We start from the raw sequence: 26617 nt of genomic DNA on the forward strand, positions 1-26617 counted from the left end.
TCACTGTGGAGAATGACCAGATATGTCTCTGCTTATATGTTTACTACAATACAGTAGCAGAGGAAATAGTGCTGCTCTGTATATTTACATAGAAAAAAGGACCTTTCAATCACTTGAATAAAAATTACGGAATCGTTTGTGTAAGTAATCATTTAAACTCAATAAGACAAAATTTGTTAAAGGGTATTGTATTAATTTAAACTGTATGAAAATGAATAGTGCTGTTGAAGCGTAACAGGAGGATAGAGCAATTCTTGAAAAAAGCTATTAAAGCATCATCTGAAGGTGCAAAAGAAAACTGTAAATGTGTATTGACTGTAAATTACAAGCTGTTGTGAACATACACACGTTTCTGCTAATGTACCAGACCATATCCACCCACAGAGACCTCATCACTCTCATCTGAAACAGATTTGTGCTGCGCAACACTTTAACACATCCCACAGAGAAAGTCTGACTTCTCAAACTTTAAAGGATTAAAGTATTTTTTGCTTATTTACTAAGCAACATTTGAAAGATGTTAAATGAATTAGGCTTACCGATTATTCTACACTAACCAGTCATTTTATTAGGCATACCGCTTGTTACACTGACAACACTTTTGTGTATGTTGGAGCAGGAGCTGGATACCCCCGATCTACTGCAACAGAAGATGTCTCTCAGTTCTGCTCCTGTTAGCTAGAATACAAAAGTGAGGCTTTAGCTCACTGAAATTAAAACTGTGACGCCTTTAGTCAGTCAATCTTGTATTGAGCTGAATAAAGTATGAAAAATAAGTATAAAATGTACATGTGTAAACACATATTTTCTTCTTGTTGCAACACTTGCGTTTGGACAAAAAAAGAATCTAAATAACACTCAGTTGCTGCTGCATTCTTGTACATGCAATCACTGCTCATGTGACAATATTTATATTGTCACATAATATAATGCGACGATATATCATATTATATCATGTATAATACAATGGGAGTCTGTGAAACAAAAAAGTGTTCCTGTGCAGCTAAGTCACTTTTAAAGTGAGATCCATCTTAGCACTGTTCTTTGGTCACTGCAATGCACAGTATTATTTGCACTACTTATTTTTATTGCAAAATGAAACAGAAATATTTTTTTTATTTTATTGATAAAGATTGGCATCGTTATCATTTATTCCCATGTATTTTAGTAATGTTAGTAAGCAGCACTCAAATTTACATTCTGATTGTTTATTTTGCACCACAAATAGCAGGTAGTTGAGAAGCAGAGACGTTCTGGTTAATAATCAGGCATCTTATTATTAATCCTTCTTTTGGCATTTTGAGTGCCTACATTTAAAATGTGCATAGTAGAAAGAACGTTTTGGGGAGCGGATCAACTTTCTGCATTTAAAATACAAACACACATGCAGATAATTTTCATCGTCACAGCCAATTATAACATGATCCTCTTTACTTCATGACTCTCAGGAAGCACAAATGACTTGTTGCCTATTTTCATAAGATGTGCTGTTGCTAGATACTGAAGTGGTTCTCTTGAAGAGCAGAAAAACAAATTCTCTCTAATGCTGCTCCTATGTAGCGCTGCTTACTGATTGCCTACATTTCTGGGCTGCTTTACTTCCGTTAGGGTCTTGTGGGAACTACCGTATCTATAGAGCATATTTTGGATGTGGTAGAACAGATCCATGATTCACATTATGGACATATAGCCGACAAATCTGCTGACGTGATGCTATCATTCTAACATTGACCTACATTTATGATACTTTATTGAATTTATCCCACAAAGAATCAAGGCAGAGGTAAACCGAGACCCAAAAAGATAGATTTCTTGTGCATATATAAATAAATAACAAATTTACTAAGAGGAAGCTTAATATTCAAGCATAATATCCAGCTACATTAATATTCAAACTTTATGAATCATGCATCTCTGAACCTGTTACATAATCTTGTAACAGATGTGAGCCAGATGCTAGGGCATCACCCTAGAGAGTTTGTGATACAATGTCATTGTTTACTGAACAAAATGAATTGAATCTGGCAATTTCTAATGTTGTGAGAGGAAGAATGTGAGTGGGTGAGAAATAGCTTCAATCTAAACTGAAACTTTCTACTGCATTGTCAAGTGCATGAAAATGCATTATACAAATGTTAAGCCCAGAAATCCATTCCTGCAACATTTCAAATGAGTAACAGGGTATGTGCAAAGAAAGCATCAGTTTTGCACTCCTCTAAAGGGAGTTGTAAAATATAGGGAACATGGTGGATTGCAACAGGTTTTGTAATTAAGTTGGTATAGTCCTGAGTTTTCTGCTTTGTGTGGAATGCGAGAATTCACTAAGTTGAACTAGAATGCAGGTTCGCACTCTTTGCATCTTTGAAACATGCACAGAACAAATAGGAAAAAAAACAGCCAACATCCTGTCATAGATTTTTTTATACCTTTACTCTAACCCACCCTTCTTTTGCAAGTTGCAGGCATGCCTTAACCTGATCTCCCCAGTGTGTTACCTGACAGATTGATTATCAGTGTGAGTGTAATTGCAAAAACATAGAAGAAACTGGTGGGAGAAGGGGTCATTTAAAGTTATCTTAAAGAAATCTAACTTCCTGATGTGGTGTAGACGTGCTATAACATACACGTTATAGCATGTAAATGTTGTGCTAGACATACAACATACATGTATGTTGACCCAGCAGCTTGAATGAGATGCTGGGAGTTGACCTCATTTCTAGGCATAGAAGTTTTGTTTCTCTGTTCTCAGGTGCACGTAGGTGGGAATTTCACTGATGATCCCTTAAGAGCTTTTGACAATAGATGTCAACACTTGGCACACATCAGACAAAACATCCTGCCACATCAAGTGAAGAAAATAGGCTGACATCTCAGTGTAACTACACACATCTATAAACCCTAGAAGTCTGAGAAAGCAAGGGGATGAAGGAGGATATAAAATAACTGACAGATGATCTTTTCACAAAGTTAACCTGCAGCACCTCTGGATCTATAACATGCTGTCAAAAACTCTGAAAATCACAAAGGTAACTTAGTCTTTAGGAGGCAATGCAGTTGAGTTTTCCCGTTTCTGGCTTATTGTTTGTTTTTCTCTCTAATTAGGCAATAGCAATGGAAAAACTCTGTTGTCTGATTTTTCACTCATGCAGTTTTAACAGTAATCAAAACAGAAAACTTGGTAGAGAACTGTTCATTCCCTTAACCAACAATACCAGAATTTGTCTGGTGCCAGTTACATCCAACACAAGTTCCTATCCAACAAGCAGTCATGGAATCTCCCACTCACTGATACTGTCTCTTTATGCTGCATTCAATTTGTAACCAGAAGTTGAAATCTCAGTGCTCCAAGTCAGAAATCAAATTTGACAAATCCAGAATGCTGTCTAGTCCTCAATAACTAATATGGCAGCAATATGAAAATGAGAGGTGTAAGCTGGAAGCTAAGACCAGCTTACACCTAAGCTAATATATAAGATATTATATAAATATTTGTGGAGTGTGTAAATCCAAGTTGTCCTAATAGTGCTCTTTAGGTTGGAAGTTGTTTCTCAGGGCAGAATGCAAAGTTAGCTATAATTGGTATTACAAAAAAACTGCATTTTCTAAAGAGGAATGTCTGCTGCTCATTTAAGCTGGTTTAACTGTTCCTTTTGATTGCTCTTTTTTATATTTTATTAGCAGTCTGACATTTGTCTTTGTTTTACAGTCTAACCCCAATTTTACACTGAATCCTCTCACACATAATGACTGACATTTCCTTTGCTTCAAATAAAATGAGTTAATGACTTGCTCATAACAAGCAGACTTAACAGAACAGACCGCAAAACTCTACTTGGTGCATCTCTACCATGTTTGGCTAATAGCTGTTAGTTTGTTCACTGACTTTAACAATTAACAAACCCCACTGGTGTTTTTACTTGCAAACTGAACCCACTTAACTCTGACCATTGGGACGAATTAAACACAACACAAGAATTCCCAGTTTCAAGGAAAATAAAAATACAACACACAAGAAAGGGTTATGCAAACTTCACACAGGCTTCATGAATCAGAGACTTTCTAGCTTTGAGGAGACAACCACCAGCCAACCATTGTGCAGTTGTAGCTTTGAACTTGTCTTTATCAATTAAGCCCTTAGATGATCTTTTATAATGTTCAGTTCCATTTGAAGTAGGTTTCCACAAAACCACGGTCATTTGAAAGCTTAGAACTGAAAAAGAAACAGGCAAAGATTCTTATATAAATCCTGCAAAGCCCAAAGCAGGAGCATCATTTGAAGATGAGGAAAATTAGCTAACAGGCAAAAACGAAGAAGCCAGAACAGTGTAAGGTTTGTGTGACAGCGTGTAGATGTGTGAGCTTGTGTGGATGGGAGAGAGAGAAAGCTGGATCTTATTCAGTGGCAATGTTCTCCTTGTGACAGGACCTTCTCCTGCTGGTGAAATAACAAAGAAAGTAGCCAGTTTCCTCTTGCCCTATGATGTTCAGTGGTGGAGTAGCTGACACAAAGAGGTAGACCTGCTGTTGTCAGAGCCTGTCAAAGCAGCAAGAGCTAGAACACATTTAGTCTGAGACAGGAACTTGGAGGCGCATGTTGGTGTAGCAGCAAACTGATGAAGAATGGGAATGTGACCATGTAAAACATTCAACTAAAAAAATAAAAAAAATATGGAGAGCAAGCAAGCTTGAGAAAAAAAGAATTACAGAAAAAGTCATTTTCACTCATTTAAAAAGGTGTTCTTCAAACCAAGTGTCTGTAAATACAGATTTGAACTAATGGATTCAACATTGTCCAAACGCCAATATTTATCAGAACAAGTCATTTTCCATCTTACAATTTGCATAATTAAGGGTGTGGCTAAAGGGACTGGTGCATGTTTGTGCATTAAGGTGCACATAATTACCACACCATTATTACCTTGTTTAAAAGATGGAGCAATGATGCAGGCTACTTCATGTTAATGACTGGCTTCATTAACACTTCACAGAAATTTGTCTAGTTTCTTAGAGGTAAAATGCATTCTCATAGTGGAGTGGAAAAAAAATCAGCTTCTTCCAAAAAAACTACAGTATTTACTTCCCATCACATTTATCGAAAAACTTGAATAGCCAGAAAAGGGGCCTAAAATGAATAAATAACTCTCTAGATGGTCCTTATGCTCATAACTTGGGTGTCCCCAAATTAGAAATATACAAAGATCATAAATTTTGTGCAATATTTTGACCAGAGGGATGCCTAATTTTAAAGACACGAGAATAACCTAAAAATTGTTTTGAAGATTTTGCCTTCAAAATATCTTAAAATTTATATATGAAGGTTTGCTTTTCTGCTAAATTGGGGAGGTTAATTCAAACTTTGCCAGTTCCATCAACTTTTTCTAATGCGATTCTTCAAATTGGGTATAAGAAAAATAATGGAAACATGGCTTAAGATTAAGGCTTTGAGCCCCCAAGAGTACTGAGTTCTGAGTACTACTAAAAGGAAATTGGGAGCACAAATGACACATAATGTAACACATGACTGCAATCCAGCGATCTGTGTGTCTTTGCCACCACTCTTCAAAATCTATCAGTCATCGGCTTCAGACAGACAAAAACACACCCCTGTTATTCGGATTTAAGTCTTTCAAAGCCACAGAGAAAGGCTGTCAAATGTTTGATCAGGTCTTCTTTAATCCCAATAATGACTCAGATAAGCACTAAATGCTGGATGATCTGCCTATTGATCCTTTCTTGGAGAGAACATGACTGAGTTTCTTTGCCTCACTCAGATCAAAGGACAGACTGCCGTCTTACTTCCTCCCTCAGTTCAGTCAACTTTTTCTCTCTTCTCTCTGCATACACCCACCTCCCTACTCCCCCAACTCACTTCACACACACACAAGCACCCACCATCTTCCCCCTTTCTTTCCCTTGCCTCTGGCTGGGAATCTAGCCAGTGAAACTGGGATTTCAGACAGCAAATCCACACTTGCCCAGATCTTCAAAAACTGACTTGTTTTATTAATGGCTTTAACAAGTCAACAGTCATTACCATGGGGTGTTTCTCTCAATTATCTAATTTCATGTCATCTGTCTAGCTTTAATATAGATCAAGATAAATAGTGCAATCACCTGTCAAATGCCTGCAATATTGGCAGCAAGAGAGTTGAATTTCTTAACATTTAAAGTATGTAAATTGCATGTTTATGTCTACACCTCTAGCATGTTATCATTATAATAAAATAAACATTCACAAAAGGCTCAATCACAACGTAAATTACCAACACAGCAGCACATTCTTGCAAACTGACAATGAAATATGTAATGATGATGGCCACGGGATTTAATGATTGCTCCCTCTTGATAGCTCAGATGTCAGTTCACCAGTGAGTCATTCTGAAAGTGTGATCTGAAGGAAGGCTTGACATGGGAACTAAAACTGTACAAGGAAAGCCCTGTTTTGGCGAAGCTGCGTGAGAATAGCGTGCATGCCAAGCTGTCTATTTTGAAGTCAGGTCAGGGCAGGCTAACACTTTAGGCCCTCTTAGTCACTGTGAATCACTGAAATGTCTTGACAACAGACGGATAGGCATGGCTAACTGACACAAAAGAGACTGAAACAAACAGAAACATGAATGTCAGATGCCAAGACACCAGAGTGTCAGGCAGTAACAAGAGTTTGGCAGCCAAGAAAATAGAGCAAAACAAAAAAAAATGACAGAGAGGATATTCAGATTCAACCCACAAATCATTGGAAGGCAATTACATCCCAAGAAAAATATGAAGATGTTTAGGGATATCAGAATATGTGGCTGATGTTTTCCTGCACTATATACAAACCACAATGACTCCCTATGAAACTGCTCAGAGTACCATTTCACCACAGAAGCTCATTTCAGTAAACCAGGCTACCAAATTATTGTTCTTACTGTATCTAGGCCACCAGCCTGGATGTCACACAACTCCTGCATGATTCCAAACAGCACACACTTTGACCAGATACAAATTAGGCGTAGCAGGTCATTGTGTTTGTTGTGGGATAGAACCAGGCAGACTTATGGGAAACTGAGCCACATTATCTCCAAGACGGCATGGCAATACAAAGTCAGTTTATCTAATTTTAAAATAAACCTTCCTGACAAATAGGGCAAAATTTTAAGATCTGAATTAAAATAAATTAAAACAATAGTTAGGAATTGTGAAAATAAAGTTTAATTAACAGGCTTGCTAAATGAGTCTGAAATCCAGGAAAAAAACCCCAAAACATTTTAATGGACTTGCTAAAAATTGGGATGAGGATATTGATAATGATTAAACTAGTGTTTTCTGAGTTTTTCTTAACATCACATAATGCAATCAACGTTCTTTATAAGGTCAAGCATACTAGAATCTAAAATCATAAATAGGTGTGGGGAGATGACTGAGTTTGACATTTATATCATAAAGTTCCATCGCCATAAGAACATCCAAATTGCTCGAATTTAAAAATATGATGGTACAAAGTTAAATATAAATATTTATTTAACCTTAATATCAAGAAGCTATCAAGAAGCTGTTCTGCCTGTTAACTATCAAGTATTCTATTAGGGTAGAGTAATGAACCAAAGCAGAATACTCTTCTCTGAAGCTGGCAAATTTTAGAGGGAATTGAACTGATGTGAAGTTGGGATGCTAAAATGTTTAGCTGGAATGACACATTTGGGGAAAATTGTTAAACTATTGGAATTATGTGAGCAGTACACAGTGCGGGAATGTGGACCTATGAGGTGCCATTTAAAAAAACGGAAAAACATTTCTTCTCATTGAACCACAAAGCAGTTGCAGGTGTTTAATGTTTTTTGTCTTTTTGTTATAGACAGCTTTGCAGTCCTGGAGAATTCAAAACCTGGCATATCGCCCAGGTGGGAGCAGCTTTATTGCAAAGCTCTGACAGGTAAATGCACAAGATGTGTAAAGAAATGTTTCTGTCTTTCACTCTGTAGTACTCCGTCTAATCCCGCTATCTGTCTAGGCTTGAAAGAGGGCTTTTTGTAGTTTCTTCAATGAAAAACTTAAATGCTTGTCAATTATGCACTCTGAAGCACAGAGCTACAACAGCAGCTCTTGGCTCTTCCGAACTAATTTTACTCTCTTGTGAACCTCTCATCTTAGTTTCATGCCTTTTGCATTAGGTTTAGGTTTACGGTTAGGGTCAGGGATAGGCTGTAGAAATGAATGAAAAATGAATGAAAGTCAATGCAAAGTCCCTGTGAAGATAAAAAGACATATTGTGTGTGTGTGTGTGTGTGTAAGAATAGTACTTTGTTTCCACAGACGTTAGAGAGCTGGCCTGTGTTGAAAAGCTAGATGGTTATCCTAACAGACTGAGACGAAGGGAGAGGAAAAGAGGAAGGAGAGAGGATTTAAAGAGGCCAGTGGGAGACACATAGGGCACCGGCATTTGGGGAAAGGGTGGATGGTTATCCATCCTCCTCCTAGGATGTAAGAGGAGAGACTGAAAGAAGGAAAAGGAAAAAGTATTTTAAAGACAGGGTGTCACTTGAAAAGCTCTCTTCTGCTTTACTCCTCTATCAATCCTAATAGAAGGTCTGACACCTGCTAAAAATATACAAGGCTAAAATACCACAAGATGTGACAGTTTTAGGACCGATAGACCAGAGATACAGGCTGATTTTGTCTCTGGTGAACATTTCTCATGCTCACCAGAAGTAAATTTCAGCTGAATTGATAACATTTCAAGGTTTTGAAAGAGGCCTAAACAGGTTTATTGAAAATTGATTTGCAATATATGGATTCTTAGAACTGGTATTTCACAGAATCCACAATGCCCTGCTGTCTAGCACGTTTCTGAAAGCCTTTCTAAGAGAAAAAGCCCACAACTTCCTAGATCCCTAAACATAATGAACAAGGACCATCAAGTACTTTCCACCAAGTCATTCTGGTTCACTCCAGAGTAATTCTGGCAAAAAAGCTTTGCTTCTTTTTATTTGACCAAACATGCACTTCAAGAAAGTTCAGCAAATTCTGCACATTTACTTTCCGCTATAGAAGATTTTTTTTCTCCCCATGCCTCCAAAACAACTCTTTGACTTGTAGATGCCTCCAGCAGTCATTGTCAGAGAAGCGGGATACACACTGAACAAGTCACCAGTGTATTACATGGAGTACACTTTTGTACTTTATGTACTACACTGTACACCCTGAGTAAATTAAACATTAATATTTAATTTTACATTAAACTTTAATGTTTAAAATTAATATTTAAAAGCTTTTAAATCTTAATTAAATTAGTTTTTCATCTTTCATGTGAATTTTCCAATTTTCAAAGAATGATGGTAAAGTCATAAATAAAATACTAATAAAATGAGTAAATAAATAAATACTTACAATTTATATAACACATCAGAAACACTACAATATTCTGTGCTATATCACTAGCTAATTATTTTATCATTCACTTTGTCCCAATAAGTTTTTTAAAGCATGGTCTCTCTGCTTTTCTCCCTTTAAATTTAGTTACATAAAAAGGTGCATTGCTCTGAGCAACAGACTCCAACACAAGGACCAAAGTCAGCACTGGTCTGACAGGCTAGCTGTGCATTACATTGAACTACAAAGTACATAATTTGTAGGTCAGATTGTACTCTCCCCCAATCGCATATAACCATGTAAACTACACTGTTCTGAAATTAGACAACATAAAAAGTCTTTTTAATTAACTTCAGATTTGTTAGGCAGCATCTGAACTGCAATGGAAAAACTGGCATGTCAGTTAATTTCTCATTTGATCTTTTTGACGGGATTTTGATTTTAGTCAAAAAAAAAGAAACCTAAAAAAATTTTATAAAAACTTTCCTCATTCCCATAAAAACAATTTGGAGCAGATATGATGGCCCTTTTATAAATTTATATATTTATATATATATATATATATATATATATATATATATATATATATATATATATATATATATATATATATATATATATATATATATATATATATAAACATTGCATGGTGTAAAAAGAAAAGAGGAGTGCAGTGTTTGTTTTGTAGAGGAGCAGTCCTGGGTAAAGTCACTGAACATGAAAGCTGGTCCATGGGCAAGAAATAGACAGCTCACAGAGTGAGGTCTCTACCACTTCTTTAGAAGTAGAAAAGGAACAAGGACTGCATGAAAGAGTAGAAATAAAAAGGAAGAAATAAAAGAGGCTTATTTTTGCTCCAGAGAAAGAGACGTGAATCTAGCAGAGTCCTGTTAGAGTAAATGTTTCCAAGAAGCACAATAGGTTCCCTTTACACACTGCTATATTAACTCCAGGGCTGTTACTGTTGGGGCAGACCTTTCTATCACCAACCATTGCTGCAGTGCACAATCTTTTTAACTTGTATATATGCAGCAGGGTGGTTTAACTACAAGGACAAACCTGCTCTTAAAAGCAGATATTGCTTTTATGTACGTTTCTATACACACACACACAGACACATGCGTTTATTAATTTCATTAATTTCAGACTCAAGACTAAAATAGAACTCGGACAACATAGATAGACACACCTCCAGAGCTTTCCACAAGGACACAAAAAGGCAAATTGCAGAGCCTTGAAATGAAACCATTAATTTCCGATTTTGTCCGACCAGACACATTTTATTGAAAGCTCACGACAACGTGTTGGAAAGATTATGGCAATTTAGATAGACGTTGTAGTAGTTAAGGATACAGTGTGTCACCTGGGTCTGCTGCTGATAATGTGTTTCACTAGAACTGAAAACAGAATTACATGGCATGGACTCAGCAGGTCACTTGGATACATAGGAAACAAATCAATGAATACATAGTAAATAAATTAGGAGTAAGTTTGAAACTCTTTGGCTTTCTTCTGTTTACTCCATTTGTCAGAACAGCAGCTGAAAAATGACAATTCTGTATTTTCTTTACTTGACATAAAAATTTATTTTATGCCACCTCTGCTAATAACTGATGAAATGACATATTTGATGACATAAGAAATGCAGCAAAAATAATTTCTGCCAAAGTACACTTCTTTAATTGCAAACATTATTGGATTGAAATTGGATCAAAACAAACCAAGAGTATAATTTCAAAGTCACAGGGTCAGCAATCAGAATTTGTGAAAAAATCCTTTGTGAAGATTTGATTTGCTAATTCCAAATTTAGCCTATTGTGATTCTTCTAACATATTTTTGACATGAGAAACTATATTAAAAATAGCAGTGAAACTTCAGTTTCTAACTAACTTATTCACATTAAAAGTAAAGGAAACATCACACAATCTTAACAAGAGACGAGTTGCTATAAAACAAGGTCTTTTGTTATTCCATCCACTGAGCTTTGAGCCTCCAGGTAACTGTCAGGGTTAATTTGAGGTGAAAATCTGGCAACAGACAATTTTTGGAGCATACCTAAACAAAATCCAACACACATGCAAGAACAATTTATATTAGTTATTTCCTTAGTGTATACACAAATTAAAAAAGAAACAAAATATTTACTCCGAACATCCCACAACAAAACTCCAAACATGAAGAAAATCGCTCAAAAGTTAAGCTAAACATTGTCCAATAAAAAGTAAAAAACAATGTGATTCACCACATAAGCATAATTTTGGAAAGAGAGAATTATTACCAGTAAATTTCTATGAAGACGGGTAGAAATAAAATAATAATCGCCTAGGAACAAAAGTGGAAGAATAGTCCATGAATAAAAAGCTTATTTATAGTGCATCAGTGCATTAGGTTCTTAGGGGAGAAGAGACTGAGCTACAATTTGCAAAATGGGTGCTGTGGGTGTTGGAAAACTGCCTCTTTTAAGAGCCACAGCACATTTAGCCACAAAAGAAGTAATAGACCACAAAATGCCTTTACTTGTTGCATGCTTTTACAGAAACTGCAAAATGACAAAAAAAATATACAAAAAACTTTTAGATAAAATGTGTCACCATTAATATTTACCTTTTATGTAGATATATTTTCCGAAATAAAATGTAATAATTTTAAAGTGCACTTAAGCAGTAATGACCCAGAAGACTACAAAATAGCATTAGGAACAGAAATACAGTACAAGTTATTGAAATAAAAAATAATAATAATAATTAAAGCACATAGTTAAAGATAAAATATATAGTGCAGGTTTTTTATTTGGAACAAATTGGGTGATTTACTATTATGCTTTTTCAAAGGCCAACTTCATCAATGTGCTTTTATATTATTCTTTCTTCTGTGATGTCACAAATTGTTCATTATGTTATTTTACTCACAAGGCCCCCTTTATGTCTCTAAATCTGTGAAAGTGTTTGGAAGCAAGTAATTAAACTACGTTAATATATGAATATTATTTACAATTGAATGCATTTCTTTTAGAGATACATCTAAATTTATGTTGCTGCTCTGGTTGTTACAAGTAATTTTGTCATATTGGTTCTACATGACAATGGTGCATACAGCAAAACACTTTCTTGGTTGTCTCATTCATCACTGATTCTTTTTTTCACAAGGAGCTGTAGGATAAACACAGGGGATGTCAAATGACTTGAGCTCTCATCCCCTCAGAGGAACACCTCACTTTGGTTTGGTTGGACTGCCTACATACCCTGTGGGCACACATCGCTGCTTCACTGAGTGATTCAGAGGAGTTAGGCACTGCTCCACTAACTGCAGTCACATGCATAATGTTTTATGTATTCTGCCAAAAAAGCAGACAAAGCAAAGTGGCATTTGACTGAAACATATTAACCTTAATTTTCCATGCATGACTAAATAAACATTCAAAAGGATGCTTCTCAAATGCCCACTTAAATAAACACATACACACAAACAGTAACTTAGGTACTAGCTAAGCATGCTCAGAAAAAGCTATCTGAGAAGACAGAAGAATCAGCTCCCTGTCCAAGGTTTAAACAACAGTTACTTACGTCATCCAAAATCAACACAGCCAGTGCCTGAGGAAGACAGCCAACTAATTTATATAACAAAGTGAAAAAAAAGACTTTGGGACAGGCAGACCAATGGCATTAAATCAAGACAACTGAGGCAATAGAGTTGGATAGGGAAGCAGAGAGGCTGAAAGTAGGTGGAGATGGCTGACTAGAGGAGGAGAGGCCTTAGGGGAAGAAAAAAAAATGGGGGAAAAAGAATAAAGACAAGGAAGTCTTAATTATAAACCAACATCTCTAAACCCAAAGAGCTTGAAAAAATGGACTCACGGCTTAGAAAGAGTGGCTAACACACTGAGTGAGCATTCGTTCATCAAAGAGGACACCACACGGACGACAAAGGACCAAAAAGTAGAACAATCATGTTTTGCTAATTTCCCCACCGCAAATAAATGGCTAAATTTGCAAGTAGAAATGTGTAAGCTTCAATTGATCAAAATACATATCATAAAAAGCACATCAAGATAACGTACACATATGTTTACAGAAAGAAATTCAAAGCAGGATAATGTATCATTAACAACTTCTTGGGAGACAACTTCGACTAGCCCAGCTACCTCAGTTCAGTTCATCCAGTCCAGTTGGCCCAGGTCATTCATCAGCAAAAATCACATGACACACCAGAACCATTTATCCTGAGCCTTAGTCCCCTTTGCCCGAAAGGATTTGTGATTCAATTTGACTGAGTGATGCCCTGGGCCTCATCGCTGCAACAGAGACTGCCTGGGTCTGCTGGAAAAGTAGCATGCAGGTTATATAGCGCACCATGGGTTTCACTATTGCTGATTCTACTGATCTTAGAGGCTTACAGCCAGTTTGTTGACATGTAAATAGATTTGATACACACAGTACTTTTCTAGTCATACTGACCACTCACTTTACTCTAGAGATGCAGTCACGCTTGTGAACGCACACACATTCTCACGCTGGCACACAGATTGGCAGGCAACTGCCTTCCCCAGGGGCAAATGGACATGTGGCAAAAGAATACTGGAATCAAGCCCAGAACTTTCACATTGCAAGACAAGTACTGGTCCCACTGAGCTACAATCACCAAGATGAAGTGGTCTGATTGGTTCATTTACTGTTTCATCATGTAGGGTACAAAGAATAAAGCGACAAGTTAGCAGAGATTGACGGAAAAAGGGAAAGCAACACTTTCCATCATCTCTCCCTCTTTTTTTTTAATCTTGCCTAACACTGCAGTGAGTATATGAAAGTTTTACACAAAAGGTTTTTTCAGATCTTCATTCCCTGGCACAAACTTAAACACAAAATAAATATGAGATCTAAGAATATATTTGACAAAGCAAGTGCCAATATTATTACATAATTTAAGACTGTTGCATATGCAAAACCTTGGACAGGGATGCAACACTGCTTTAGAAAATAATTACAAATAGATCATTATAAGTAATGCCTCAAAGCCAGTCCTTATCACAAAACACTTCAAAGGGGATTCAAATTTGTTTTCACTTTCTCAATGTTCCTGGTAAAAGGATCAAGCGAATGGGGGCTTAATTCAACACATCAGTATTACGCCCTTGATTCCCCAAGCAACGTAGTCTCAGCATTATTCTGACTTGGGGAAAAGGTAAACTCATGTCGCAGCTCAAGTGTAAAAGGTAAAGATTCCAGATGGCCTGTAAGCTCTCTGTTTAGTGCACATTTTACACACATGATTTCTTGCTATTAACAGCTATCGAATGAGGCAAGTTAATGTACTTTGAAACGAATCACTGGACTGTAGCCAGCTCTAGTTCTTTCAGTGGCAGTGACTGAAAATAGAAGAAAGAGATGGCCGCTTATTTGTGGGTTTCAACATGAATGGAACTACTGGGTAAGTACTTATTAAATAAAAGCATCAATATTATTTCAAGAATTTTGGTAAAATAAAAATGTAATGGGAATAATAACTGATGAAATACATATGCATAGGCTTTCTGTGCAAATTCTCAAAATGAGCTGACCAAAAAGTGTGGTTGTGCAGTAATGTAGCGAGACGCTAGATATGAGCTATTATTTCTCAGATTCAAATGCACACTCATACAAAGGGCCAAACACATTTTATACATAAACACATTATATGCTCTAAAGAGATGAGTCAGTGAAGCATGCTGTAAGCTAGGGTTGGCAGGGTTCATTTGAAAGATGTAAAATATTTATGCAGGAAGACTCTGCAGGGAAGGATGACGAAAAGAAAATTGCAAGGGAGAAATGGAGAGATAACAAATAACAGGACACATGAAATGACGATAAGTGGGCCAAAATGAAGTACTCTGTGTTACAGCTAAACAGAAAAAGTAGACATGCTTTATGAGTCATTGTCATTTTACATTCATTAACTTACTGTGCCGTACGTCCACTCTTTGGTATGACCGAAGAGAATAGTGAGAAAAATCCAATATTATCTCACCGAGACGGTAAAATCTGTTTCAACAAATTTGTGTGCTATTTCCAAAGTGGGCACTTTGCAAAAATGTCCACACTTCTAAAACTCTCTCTTTATTTTACAGTCACAAACTTAAATAACTTTAAATGAATTTAACAAAACAGACTCATGTAAATGTATAATTAAAATGGACAGAAAATAGCTTTATATATGTAAAATGGCCCAGTCAAACTCCAGACCTAAACTACAAATCTGTGGCGAGACTTGAAAATGGCTTTCTAAAGACATGCTCGACTGCTACTCCTTGCTATTTTGCAAGGAAGAATGGATGATAATTTCACTTTATAGATGTGCAAAGCTTTTAGCTTCCTCCACCCAAATACTGTGGGTATAAATTGTTTACTTAGAGGGACTGAATACAAATGCACCCATGACACAGAGTTACTCTATCATGTAAAATCCCAATAAAATACATTGATATTGGGGTAAAATTTTTAATCTTTAAAGGGCTTAATACTCTTTGAAAAAACAGTTAAAATGTACAATATATAAAGAAATCCTGTTGAAGTTGTTGCTAAAGTTTGTAAAAGTAAAAGGAGTGAAGGGAAAGTAAGAAAAGTGGCCAAACAGAGAAAATAAGAACAATCCTGTAACAGCAAACAATATGACAACTGACAGTAATTACAGATTTCCCTCCATAATTATGAGGGGCATTTCTCCCAAGATCCTCTGCTTTTGAGGCCTCTGTAATCGTCTGGTCACTCCCGCACTTCCATTTATCTCCATAAGTAAATAGCAGGTCAAGCCAAATCAGCAAACCACCATCAACTGTGGGGGCTTTTTCCTTAGCCCTAAATAACCCAAAGAAATGATGTCATAAACCTACATCTCACTATCTTATTACAGAAAAATGTGCTTCCATAGAAAGACAAAAAAAATGCAAATTCAACTACTCTATTGGAGGACAACTAGTCCCCCAATAGACAAGTTGGGGGAAGTGGAAGAAAGACGATGAACCACACACAGAAAGAGGGAAATGAGTGCATAGCTCAAAGTATTCACTTGGTTATTCTGCTTGCTACAAAAACCTGGAAGGAGCAAGAACTTTTAAAGTGTAACACAATTATACAGAAGCTGTCTTAAAAATGTAAAGGACAGAGAGGCAGTCATGCTGTGCAGAGTTCTAAGGCCTGGAAGAAGTTGGCTTGTTAAGCCGCTACAGTGGCAAAGGAATACTGTAATTACATTCAAACCAAGAGTAAAAGGAGCTCTCCTTGAGGTGGTTGGCTAAAACTATAAGAATGCTACAAAATTGTTTAGATTCAACAGACTTTTATAAAAACATGACATACAAATGACATTCACACAAAAGTTCCTACATCAAACTTGATAGGCAGAGGAGTTCTTAGCTTTAATTATGTCTTATTCCAGATTGCCATGCATGATTTTCAACTTATTGCAATATTATGTGTGACTGTAAAGTCCATGCTGGTTTCACTTAGTAAAATTAAAATGGGCCATTCTTAAACTTTTAAATGAGTAACAGAGGGAAAAAAAAATGTTTTTTGAGAGCATCTGTGTGCATTTACTATATTTGCTATGAAAATAAATGAATTTGCAATGTTCTCTGCAGCTGCAGATAAGGGAAAATGAGGAAGAGAGAAAATGGGAGATAAAAGTTTCATAAAAGAGAAAGGTCTCTAACAAAGTGGCAAACAGAGGAACTGATAACCAAACCACTTATGAAATGGTTTATCTGGATGAGAGAGAATCTCCTAGAAATTATGAATGCCAAGTGAAAAAAGGAGAGACTAATGTCTGACAGCTAAAATATCACAGTTGAATTAAATGACCAGTTAAACAGAAACAAAGAACCGTAGATTTGGTCGAGCTGAGGAAAAGATGGCAACAAAGCTCAATTATAAAAACAGCATGAAAGACATTATGAAATGTTATGAAGTGTGACATCAGAGAAGAGGTGGAGAAACATGCAGCATTGGAGCTATTTTAAAAAACAACTCTTGAGAAATCGAAAACAAATATTTCTTCTTGACATTTATATCCTCATGCCTACAAGCCATAAAACTTTATATTGTAGAAAATCGGTGTATTTTAAGAAATGTTCGTCTTTGAGCACCTACTTTCTTCAACCTCGGTCAAGCTGTACTTTTATACCTCTAATTACTTCACAGTTAAATTTATTCCCTTTTAAATAAGCTAAAATTAATACTCTGAGTTAAACAAGAGTCTCTGTTAAACATGTTAAAGGCTGTAAAGTTTTTTGGGAGCATATAACGTGTTGGAAGAGTCAGCTCCCATCTGCAGCAAGTACAACTATAATACATGTACCCTTATAATAAAAACAGTTTTAAGCTACTCTTCTACCTAGTAACATTTCAAGTTACTAGGTAGGACTTACATTGTAGTCATAACTACGACATGGCAAAAAAATTCCTCACTCAAAGACAGTATTGTCGGATATATAAAAAAGCTGACACTGTCTTTAAAAATATCCCAATAAAGTGAAGGGAAAAATAAATATCACAGTGTTTCATAAAATGAATTTGAATTTGGGACCTGAACTGAAAGACAGAGATTTACAAACTAAACTTCTGGGAAACCCAAGGCCAGATGGCCTCAACATACCTGAATCAAATGGCTGAATTCTCTCATCAGCATGTCACTCAGTTCTGCAGAGGCCTGACAATGAGCTACTCATTTAAGTCAGGTGTGCTGGATAGGAATGTACCTAATAGTTGTAGGGTAGTTGCTCTCAAGCACTGGTCTTGGGTGACCTCACCTCTGTAACTTGGCTTGAAGTGTGAGAACTTGAAGACTCAAGTTTTCTACAATTCTTTTAAGCAGATTTTTTTAAAGGTAAAGGTAACTTTATTTATAAAGCACATTTTCAACAACAAGACAATGCAGAGTGCCTTGCACTGCCTCCATATTCTATTTATGTCTCTCATAAATAGAATATGGAAGACACATGATTTCCAGGACCATTTTAAGGCTCTTAGTCCACTTTTTCTTCAGTAAGCTGCCGAAAAAAAAATCAATTGTTTTTAACTGAGTTATGGACAAAATCCTACAACTAATGGGCTAAAGACATATTACATATTTGCCACTTTTCTGTGAATCATTAACAAACCCTTTTCAAAATCAGTTTTCTCTGAAGAACAGACAAACAAGTATGTGGGTGTTTGTCACTATAATCCTACAGCCATGGGTCTTATTTAGGACCGAAACTCTACAAATGAACACTGCACAGCTGCAGGCAGGGCAACGTGTTGCCCTGTCTGCAGATGGGTGCAGGGTGTGTCACTATGTAGAATTCCTACTGCGTGCTCTCACTTGAAATGTTCAGTGCCATCTTGGTTTGGATCTACACCATTTATCAAGCAGCAAGGGGCAAACATCAGAAGTAGCTGTGGAAAAGAAAGATGCTCATGCTGTGAGATGCTGTTTGTTACTTGTCAATTCAAATACCTACCAAGTCCACAGAGAGCACAGCTGGTGGTGACAAGGCACGCAGCAGCTTAATGTGGTACACATAGACATTTACATGCTGAATAAAGGGCAAAAAAATATCAGAAAAATGCTAAATCTTCATACATTGTCAGCAAATAGGCAACAAACTATTTCATAGTATTGACTTTGCTTTAGATTAGTAGTCATACAGAGTTCAAACATCTGTCCTGCACACACACGCACGCACACGCAAACACACACATCCAGTCACATATAAAGTGTCCTAGACTCACAAACACATTGAAAAAAGATAAAAAGGGACCTTCCAGTAACAAAGTAATAATTCTCCTTTTGACATAGCCAATTCACCTGAAGTGAAATGAAGTATTATACACCAACACAACAGCCCTCAAATGGAAAGACACACACACACGCCTACACACGCAAGCATGTCCTCCCATTAAAGGTTGCGCTAACTTCCATTTATTCTCCATTGCCTAACCTTAATCAGTTTCCTGGCATCTAACCCCTTTAGTTTGGATTCAGTTACTTCATCTTCAGCCTTAAGAAGGAGAATGATTGCCTGAAAAAGGCTTTCTTTTTACCCGGAAACATCCCAATGAGGGGAAAAAAACAAAAAAAAAAAACAAGCCCAAGCACACACACAAGTTGGAATGACACTGACAACCCCTGTGCAGCCATAAATATGAAACTGGCCTTTGCTGTCATCTTTGTGTCTGCTCCTTCTGTGTGTTCTAGCAGGGGGAGAGCTCTGTGTGTGAACCCTTGCTCTCATATTAGTGAAGTGACATTGAGCAAAAGACAAGAGGAACCCAAGAGAAAAGAAGCCAGAGCAGAGAGTGAAATTGATGTGCAAAGCTGTGCAGAATACGAGCAGCAGGTAGATGTCAAGATAGAGTATTGCGCACAAGGAGTTTGACGAAATGTTGTGATATGAAGAGATATTTCTTGTCAAACACAAGCTGGTCCCATCAACCTCTATTTATTCAATTAGATATGAATAAATAGAGATATGATATGTGCTTTAAACTAGTTCCCTTGTTGAATCTATGTTTGAAACTAATATTTTGAAGTAAGAAATGAAATAGTTTGTGTGTGTTTTAAAGGCCTGCTTATAACACAACAACCCAACAAGCCTGTTGAAAAGACCTCCATTACTATTCTTTCCTCAAGTACCATTTTTAGTACCCAGTAAAAAAAAAAAAGAAAAAAAGAACTGTGATAAAGACACATACGATACCAACGTCTGAGAATAAGGTGACCACTAAACCTCAAATTAATCACTAATGATGGCATCGGCATCAGTGCTTCTGATTGGTGCTACACAAAAGGAGTATTTCAGAGTTTTTAATTAAATAAAACTGCATCAAATTACTGCAATCCATCAGTTTTGTCTTTTATAGGAATCGCTGAGCTAAAAAGCAAAGCTTTCCATTTACCGGTCAATCTATCATCCAATCCTCACCTATGGTCATGAGATATGCATTGTGACAGTAAGAACTAGATCAGTCACACAACATCTGAAATCAGTCTCTTCCATAGGTTGACTGGTACGGCTGAAGGAATATAATGCAAATATATTGTTATCTCAATAACAGAGCGCACAACATTCATATTGCAAAGGACTGTTTGGAATGCAAGAATTGATGACTAATATGTTCCATGTCTCATGAGTTCACACTACGCATGCTAATGTAATATTGAGAATTTTATATCTGTCTGCCCCCCCTTGAGTCTATATCTGACACCTTTGATAGAGTCCAAAATGTTAAATGTCACAGAAAGTGTTGGAAGCACAAATGGAAAAGAAAAGAGTAGGGGAAATGTTGATTTATCACAAAAGATATAAGTTTTGACATATTTAGCAGTAATATTACTATCGAATTGTGTTTTTGTCTTTGATTTGATGTAAAGCACTTTGAAATGCCTTGCTGCTGAAATGTGCTATACAAATAAAGTTTGATTTGATTTGATTTGAAAGACTTTCTGATTTTGTTGAAGCGATTGTGGCTGGTGTTAGCCTTGGAGATACAATGAGGAGTTCTGTCATACAGGGGACGCTCAGAATATAGCAGCTGAGGTGGTTCATGCTGATCAAGATGCCTCTTGGGCTCCCAGCTTCCAAGGCATTCTGAGCACATGCCAGATGTAGGAAACCCCAGGGCAGACTTAATTTTCCAGTGGGGATGATATTTCCCTTTGTCCTAGGTATGCCTCAGGTTCCCCTGTTATGAGTATTGGAAGAAACATATCCATTCATCCCTTTTTTATTCTGTCACCACTGACAATCTGATCTTGCAAGAGCAGGTAAGGATGGATAGGAGGATAAATGGATGGAGATCCTTTAACATACATTTTAGAATTTACTAAACCCTTATTTTCCTTCTGAAAAAAGCGATCTGAATGAATGTTTTGGCATTTCACAGTTTATTGACAGTTTATGCACAGTTTAAACTTAAATTTTATTTATTAATCCTACAGTAGCCAAAAGTGAGTTAAAAGTATTTTGAAAAACATTAAATGCTTCCTCTACAGGTTTGTTGATACTTGTTCACAAAATATCTAGACTTGAAGGAAGCTTCAAAGAAACATGTCCAAACAAACTGTGTTGCAGATGTCTACGTTTTCAAAAGCTCCAACGGTAAAGAGATATTCAATGAGACAGAACATTTTTCTTAAGTAAAGTTACTTCACAAAGAATATTTGATACTTAGGACTTGTCCTCCTCTTTGTTGTTATAGACTGCCAACACGGCAAAAAAGGGAGCGCAAAACCAAGTCAGCCTAAGTCAAGTCAGCAGTCCATCTGCCCTGTTTCTTTCTCCTTAGTGAACATCAAACACATGTGGTCTGTTTCATGCTCACTGCAGCCCATTATAGCTTAATGCATCAGGAGCCTTCTCACTGACTTCAGCATTTTAACAACTTCAGTATATTCAGCCACACACACACACACACACACACAAGAACAAGCGCAGACAGGCTCCCAGATGCAGGAATTGACACTCATTAAACCACAGCAGAGTTATGGGCCTGCACACTGAGATACAGAAAAAAAACTGTTGCTTTGGCTTTAATCTGTCTAAGAGGGGTGGACTAACAGAAGCACAGATAGTTTTGCTTACGTTAACCTTCAAATAAGCTTTGGCATTCATATCTTGAAAGCTGTTAATGAGTTCCATTTATGTGTAATTATGAGTGTTCAATTAGTTTTTTTTTTGTTGTTGTTGTTGTTGTTTTAATGGATAGTTTAAAGATAGAGCCTCAAAGCTTATAAGATGAATGTAGTCTAGTTCATCAAATGATTTTTTTGTCTGTCATTTCCCTCTAAATCCTAAATAGTATCTGCTCTATTCTGATAATTATTAACCTCTAAGATACATAGAAAGAAATTATTTGCAATAAAATATTAAAATGTTTCTTTTTCCAACAGAGAACAGATAAGGAGAAGTTATTTTTTTCAACTACATACATTATGTCATTAATAATTAACTTAAATGAAATATGTTAATCCCAAACAAATGTAAACAGTAAGCATGATAAGATCAAACTGGTACAGAGAGCTATTGCATTGCAAACATTGTGAAGATGTTATTCAACACAGTAGACAATATATATCGAGTCATTTGATTTATGAGAATGAGACTTTAATAATACTTTAAGTAAACTAAGAATCTACATTTAATTTTTTTATATCTCTCTCTCACGTAAAGCCTAAGTCTCACAAACATATTTTAGAATGCAATAACTAATTTAGTGTCCTTAGCAACCCTACACGAAGGGAATTATTTTACTTAAAAATATTTTGTTTTTAATCTGTCAGGTTTTTTTCTACCTGAGCTGACACTAGACACACACATTTTAAAAGCAACGCGGGGTTATTTATCAGTCATGTGAAATAATTTGGACACCTCATTAAATAAGCATTTAGCAAAATATTGCAAAATAAATTTTCACGTACTGGGGAAAACAAGATTTAATTGCACTGAACAAAACCTAACCTTGTTTTACTCTGTAAACAAAAAATGTGAATAAAAATGCTTTTCTAACAGAGGAAAATGTTAGAACATCCTACCCGACATAGTTAGTGTTTCCCCATTTTGCCAAAATAAAGTGAGAGGGTCCTTGTAGCCATCTCGCAGTTTCTGAAGTCAATTTGAGGAGTGCTTGCCCCACTCAAAACTTTCAGTGGTGAGATGCTTAAGGGGGTTTCTTGTATGAACATTTAGTTTCCAGTCACCCCACTGCATTGCAAAAGGATAACGATCTGGGCTTTGACTCTGCCCAAGACTTTCCCTTTTTGAGTTTCAGCAAGTCCTTGGTGGATTTGCTGGTATGCTTTGGTTACAGGGTTCTATTCAGCTTTAATCTTTCACAGAAATTCTCAAATATTCCTCAAGCATCCTCAAATACACCATAGAACTTATGATGGTTTATATGATGATTAATTGGTCACGTCCTGCTGCAGCAGCAAGGCATCCTCAATTCATGACACCTCCACCTCAGTACTGGTGGAAGTGTCACACCTCAGTACACACTTGGTATGAGGTTCTTATTCTGGAATGTTGCATTTGGCTTACACTTGGGAAAGATATTAGGGCTTGAAATATTTTTCATCATATGTTTAATTATTTATACCTCAGGGTTTCCCCCAGCTAAGCCCGGTGGTCGGGGTGCCGCGGTAATCAACCAGTAGGCCACACTATTCTAACATTTGTTTATCAAGATCTCAATGCTCTTCAATTTAAATTAATTGTTTCAGCATTGATAAATTAAAAGGTTTTAAATTGTTTAACATTTAAATTAGAGGTTTTAACGAGCTACCGAGTTTACTTTGTAAAAGTCAACTTTTAAAGTAAAGAACAATCTTCATAGATTATTTTGCTACAGAGTTTGTGCTCTGTTTGTCTACAAATATATTTCTGAATGTATATTTGTTATTGCAACAAATTACAATTGTCACTGATTGCTTTTAAGCTTGGCCAGTTACACTAGTGGGAGAAAAATCTCTGCATGTTTACTCTCTTAGCATGCAGGTACAGCTCTCAAAATGGAACTAATTGCTTTAATCACATTTACAGAAAGAGATACAGTCATGGGTAAATTATTGTACAATAAAGTGAGAAATGGTTAAATGTAATTGTTTATCCCAGTTTTCATTGTCCAATATGTCTCTCAGGCAGCATATTTGCTTAACACTTGATTAGTAGTAACCTAGCAAGTCAAAAGATGAGAACATTTTGCCGGTAAGTATTTTAACAAATAAGTTAAATAGTCAAAACCAGCTCTTTTAGCATGAAGACTATATATTATACATTTCAAAGTCAAAATTTTAGAGAACCACTGAGTTCAAAACATTCCCATACTTCTCACAGTGGGTTGGTATACTGATCAGTATATATTTAAAGCCACAAACCAGTCCTTAGCAACTAGTTCTCCCTTACAGGGCCGGGGAGCAGCAGCAGCACTGTCATTATCTAAACACTGGTTACAGATGACACTCCATAGCATCACACAACTCAGTCAGTATGTAGCAGCCAGCAATCAGCAACAACAAAAATACAGCATGGGAAAAATCAATGCCAAAATGTTACCAGCCTTCCTGCAGATGTCTCACACAGCTTGCCTCTTTGTACTAGCCTATGTGACATTGAGGATCTAACACTCATTGGCTGCCAGCTGCTTTCAAAGACCCACAGACGCCTCTCTCTTTAAGAGCCGATGAGAGAGAGACACACAGAGATGAAAAATGTCATCCCCTGAAAGACAAAAAGATAAGTCATCAAGACTGTAATGACGGGGTGGGACAGCGAAGGGGCAGCACAAGGAGGAGACGGATGACTATAATGAAAATCAATCTTCCATTTTTGGTAAACAGTGACAAAACAATTTGTTTCCCAAACTGATTACACTTTCCGCAGTCGAATCATCACGCTCATTCCAAAAGCATCCATCGGTTTACTTTATTCCATGTGAACGTGTTTTTCATTTCTTAAGGCGGTGGGCTTATAATGCTGCAATGGGCCAGTAAACATTGCTTCAACACAATGATAACAAACAGCTTATCCTTAACTCAACAGCTTTCTTCTGTGGGACCTCTCCAGGGGGAAATTACTTAGAAATAAAGGGGCTATCAGCAATGCTTTATGAGGCGTATCACTGTGGAAGCAATATCTGGAAATTGTTTCCTGTCACTTACGGAACATAATTAACCAAAGACTGGAGTATGATGTGGTGATGTTGACTATTTTCTACTTTTATATTTTGTTATAAGTTACTGAGAGTGAAAAAAATCTCTTAATCAAAGAAAATAAAACAAATAACTCTAAATCACGAATCTTAACATGTTAAAAGTGTTTTATTATGGACACTTTGTGAGAGTAAAGGAAAAAGTTAACGGCCTCATGCTGTAATAGATTCCATATTCGGTACTGAGCAGTCCAGTGGCTATTTAAATAGTTTAACTGGAAATCCCTTTCAGATTTCAGAGTTGAGGACCTCACATCTTCCTGCCAGGCAAGACTGAATCTGGCTGATGCAGTTAACATGTGACCTTGAATCAGACTCAGTCAATACATTAAGTTGATCAAGCAATGGTGTCACAGTGGGAAATATCCTCTGCAGATGTCAGGGATTATCTACACTGTTGACTTGGCTTGCAATTGGAAGCATAAAATTAAACCTTCCATTTTTACAAGGTGTTTATTGTGCCAGACTACAACCAATGAATAACTGATGTTATTTCTGATTAAGAGCCAAGTAGCAAGGAGAACAGAAAACAATTTTCCCTGCAGTTCTCTAATTATGTAAGCTCTGACAGTAAGAAAACTCTTTGTTTTGCAAAAAACAAACTTACTGACTGATGCTGGCTTTTGAAAGGACTTCTTCAATGTGTCAAGTAAACTAGGCAATTCTTCTACCAGTTATTAGCCCTTGCAACTGGTACTTGTGATGATATAATAATGTGGAAGAACAGTGTCTCATCACATTAGATTCACTAAGTCTGCATTTATATTAAATTGTAGGCCTGGATAAAATGACAGAAAAGCTTACAATGATGTAAGAATTTTACATTAGTCTACATCAATAATTATTAGTTTTTTGTTTTAAATATTCAAAATACTACTGCCAAACTAGTGATATGACCTGTCTTCTTTTATCCACAAGAGCAGAACAACAAAATGTCATAAGATTACGCTCAAAGGTGTTATTTTGAGAACTGGCCTTTTGTTTTGAGGCAAGAGTTAGAGTCTTCTGACTATCTCACAAATTGACAACTTGTTTGGGCCCCTATGTTCATTTTTCCAAATTAAAATGAACAAAACTCAACCTAAAAACAGGTTAAAGTTCTTTCTCTTTTATTAATATGCAAAACATTCTGAAAAAGTAAAGATTTCCTATTTTTACTGTGATGGGAATTGCTATAAAAACTTTCACAACCCCTTCTTCATTAAGTAGCTGTTCACGACCCCTTCTTCTTTAAGTAGCTTCTTTAACATATAAATGTTCCAAAGGTTCACTTTCTAGTCTGTTGGTGTGATGGATATTGTAGCTGCAGAAACCTGCTGTAAGCTGCATGTGTATGTGTTATTTGAAAAGCCAGAAAGCACCTCACTGAATTCCAAAGGAGGCAAAGCTGCAATCGTACAACCTGCAAACAGGGGGCTTGTGACTGACATCAGGCCATGGATGACAGTGAGAAACAACATATCTGCACAGTCACAGCACTGGGTTAAGTGACTGGTAGCTTACAAGGTTGGCCTCCCTGCCATATCAAAACATATTGAAGAAGAGGTCA

At 36.6% G+C, this 26617-nt stretch overlaps 1 protein-coding gene across 2 annotated transcripts in view; it reads right to left on the reverse strand.

Moving 5' to 3' along the window:
- Positions 1-26617, reverse strand: part of LOC122840803 (glypican-1-like) — a 61366-nt gene that overhangs the window by 33499 nt on the left and 1250 nt on the right. Inside the window, exon 1 of one of the 2 annotated variants that reach the window (XM_044133478.1) lies at positions 17975-18075. The exons of the other annotated variant lie outside the window; for it this stretch is intronic. The gene's annotated coding sequence lies outside the window, so the exon portion shown is untranslated. Of the gene's footprint in view, positions 1-17974; positions 18076-26617 lie in introns of those variants that run through there. 2 annotated transcript variants of the gene reach the window in all.

This window comes from Gambusia affinis, linkage group LG12 (assembly GCF_019740435.1).
Source record: "Gambusia affinis linkage group LG12, SWU_Gaff_1.0, whole genome shotgun sequence".
NCBI lineage: Eukaryota > Metazoa > Chordata > Actinopteri > Cyprinodontiformes > Poeciliidae > Gambusia > Gambusia affinis.